Here is a 3,929-nt window from a genome sequence, read left to right on the forward strand (position 1 = left end):
CTCTTTTTCTCAAGCTGTCCTCTGCTGACCAGCCACAATCTAGAAAAACGGTTTCAGGTAACTAACAGACATTGATGTTCAGCGAGCTTAAGAAACATGAAAAAGGGAACATTTCATATCTGTATAAGAGACTTCATAATAGAACAGGTCCATGTTGCCTGTTGTATCATTATATAGCAGCAGAAAAAGTGAAGAGAGACGGCAATTTTTTATCCATGAAATACTCTTTGGAACAAACATTTGAAGTTTTTCTAACAAACTTAAGGTACTCTTTAGGATTTTTACATGAAAAATAAGAAAAGTTAAGGGAAGGGAAGTTGATATCACAAAAAGCTGTTTGTGCAGCACTCCACCCAACACTGGGAAGCAGAACAGAGGGCAGAAGGGTGCACTGCACAGGACTGCTCTGACACCTATGGTCAGGCATACCTAGAACCAGATTCAGTTTTGTTAACTTAGGCAGAGCAATGAATGAAACCTTAGCAGTCACAGTGTTTTAAGTGAACCACAGCATGTACTCTGTACCCTGTCAGGATCACTTCTTTCACCTCCTTTGGTTTCTGATGGAAATGTCTCCTTTTAATTTTGCCCTATGAGCTCTATTTTCAATGAACAAGGAAAAACAATTACAAAACCAAAAATTATATTATGATGTTTATGTTGAGCAAGCTAGTCAGTAATCTCATACATTTCTCCAAAGCTTGGGAACAGCTAAAGCTATCCTAAGAGCAAACACAGAAACCACTGCTGCACAATGCAGTGGTTCATCAGACAGCCTGTGCACACAGCTGCAGCTTTACTGCTGCCCAGCTCAATCAACAAACACTCTCCATCAACAATCACAGTTTGGCTGCAATATTGATTTAAGAAGAAAAATCTATCAATCCCTTTTGCAAGTCCTGTCCCAAATATGAGAACAATGATACCAAGCCCATACCCACCACAACAGAATAGAACCTACCCTTAAGCACAGACAAGAGACATTTTCTACTTGACAGTTTAGACCAGCTTCTCCCTTACCACTACCAGGTTAGTGCCTCATGCCCCCCTCCAGTCCCTGGAACCTGGAAGCAATGCCCTGTTGTCACTATAGAGGCTGCAGGGAAAAACTCCTTCCCCTTCAGCTCAAGCACACAAAGAATTCTTTCAATGTTAAATATATACCTCTGAATCAGATTACAGGATATCACTGTTCTAGTGCTAATAATGTACGAATCATTTTAAGTCAATTAATTACTGTGAGGCAAGTTGAGGCCACTGGCTTGATTCTCTTAAAGCAGTGGAATAAGAAGCTACTAGCAAAGCAAATAACAGGGAAAATTTTTCAACTTCCTGGGCAGCCTCTCTCTGCACCACTAATGGGACAAGGCAAACAGCACACAGTCTTGCAGAGAGGGAATGATGGATGCAGAGATTTAATTGTTAGAACCAACAGACAGGAAGAGATGTTCTTCCAATTAAGGCAACAAGGAAAGTGAGACTGAACCCCATACCTTACTTTACTGATACATGAGTCAAAATGTTTTATAATCTTCACATGGAGACAACAATTTTCTTCCTATTTTCTGACAATTTTCTGTAAATAGTCTCCAATCTTTAATATGACCACCATTTTAAGAAGTTCAGATTTTACCTCCACCATGCAGTTGCTGACACCATGGCAGTTTGAAGGAACTTTCACCCCACATCAGGACAGGGCCTCAGGGAAATGAAATGAATTTCAGACAAACTCAAGGAAGCCTCCTAAGTCAAGATTCAAGTAGCAATTGACCCCATCTTGCCTCCAGACCCACTGAAACACCACCTGAGCCACGTGAGATAGGCAGTCAGTAAGAAGAAAGTCATACTTGAGAGACCCTCAGCCACTGGCATTTGCAGGCATGAGTTCTCTCTCCAAAGAGCAGCAAAACCTTTGAAGCCTCCCAGACTCTTCACCCTCTTCAGAGCACCAGCAGGAAGATTACCAGGCAGGCTTCATAAATGGCCCAACCATGAATGCAAAAAGCACAAAAAACTTTAATCACTGCACAGAATTTCTGACACCTCTTATAAAATACTGATGAACTGGCACACCAGCCATAAGGGAAATTGTCCAAGGCTTCCCAGGAAAAGTAGGGCTTCTACCACAGTCAGCTCCCAGTACTCAGGAACTGACCAGGCATTAGCCTTCCACAAACCTGCATTTACCCACACACAAAGGGGTATTTTGAACTTTGCACAGTAATAAGTGCTGGGCTTTATGTCTTCAATCCACTTCTACCATCATATTTTAAGAAATATTCTCTGGGAAATGCTGATAAAAGATACCAGGAGTTCAAGCCACATAAATAATTATGAATATAGGAATAATGATGGGTTGTAAAGCATGTAAAGGTCTGTCAATGCATTAACAAGTCATTATATGCTCAGGGAGCTCACACAGTTAAGGGAGTAGCTAATGCATTACCCCCTTCTTTTTGCCAGGCCCAAACATTGGTATAAACATGTACCACACAGCACTCAATGTATAACATGACTGAGAAAGCTCTCAGTTAAAAGTGGCGTGAGCAATCTTGTCTTCTCTCCGTCAACTACACAGACATTACAGGATACTGTAAAGGTAAACAACTTATTTTCATTTGCATATTCTCATGCAACTTTATAAATAAGGAAGAAACAAATGGGTTTGCTTCACTCTAGAAGTTTACAACATCCACCATTCCAAACCTAAAACTAAAAAGAGCAAAAGTGATTGCTCCAATTAGCTTGGTAGGTGAGACACATCTTTAGTTTACAGCTTGCTCATACTTTTTTTTTAGCAGTGTTGTAAAATAGACTCATACTTCATTAGCAAACTCTTCCCCCCCCACCAGATGTGGGGGCGAGGAGGCAAAAATATCTCAGGCAATATTAAGTTATGTCCTGGCTGACACATTTCTTGGTTCTTCAGGTCTGGATATCTGAAAATAATGGTTTTTTATTTCTGGGCTCTGTAGCAATTTGAAACATAGTGAAATAATTTGAAAATCATTCAAACAATTCTTTTATCCTAAAAGCTAAACTAACTCCAAAAGTCCTCTGCTACCATTTTCCCTTCTTTTTTTTAAATAGGAAAAGAATATTGCAATTTAAAAGCAACAAACTTCAGAAAACACAAGAAAACAGTGTGTTCAAGGGTAAAGGTTTGTTCTTCGTGTTGTTAAAGGCCCCCAAGAATACCGCTGACCCATGAAGCTGGAGTCTTAACCTCTGACTTAACAATTAACCTTGTGAATCATATGGTAGGACTGGTGTTTGTCGGGAAATCTGGTTCTTTTCAACTGGACCAGAAAAGCAAAAAAGAAAGAAGTAGTAATAAAAAGCAAAAAATAATTTAAAAAATTACTCTTTGCCTTTTTGACACTTCTGGTAAATTTATTCTTAAAAAATTGAAAATAATTCTATTCCATTTCCAAACAATGTTTCTCAGAAGAGGTCTTATTGAGAAAAAAAAGGCTGGTTTTCATATCAACCACATATCTTAGATATTTTTACATGAACCTGGTTCAAAAGAAGGGCCAGTTACATCCTCTATTTCTCAGATTTTTGAAACCATATTATAACCCACTGGTCATATACATACTTTTATAATAAATGTGACTTCCTGCATGGCTCTCAAACCCAGCTAAAAAAATGGATTTTTCAGTCATTAAGAAAAACTTTAACACAATTTAAAAATATATCTATCTATATGCACACATAGATAGATATATACTATTTTTAAAATAAGAGTGATGTGTGGCTTCTGGTCTATACGTCGTTTTTCCTTAAAGACTCACTACCAACAGCACAATCTGCAGAGCCTTTGTCATAAAAGCTTCTGCCCCTCTATAGCCAGCTCCGGGTGCGTAGTCCTTGTCCCAGAGGGAGCCCAGGAGGCGATTTCCCAGCCTGTGCCGGGGAGCAGTCCC

The 3,929-nt window shown here is 39.3% G+C and overlaps 1 protein-coding gene across 1 annotated transcript in view; it reads right to left on the reverse strand.

The window, feature by feature from the left end:
* The window catches only part of EPB41L5 (erythrocyte membrane protein band 4.1 like 5), a 51,325-nt gene that overhangs the window by 15,709 nt on the left and 31,687 nt on the right, over nt 1-3,929 (reverse strand). The gene's annotated exons all lie outside the window — the stretch shown is intronic.

Source organism: Geospiza fortis, unplaced genomic scaffold (genome assembly GCF_000277835.1).
Source record: "Geospiza fortis unplaced genomic scaffold, GeoFor_1.0 scaffold112, whole genome shotgun sequence".
In the NCBI taxonomy this organism is placed as follows: domain Eukaryota; kingdom Metazoa; phylum Chordata; class Aves; order Passeriformes; family Thraupidae; genus Geospiza; species Geospiza fortis.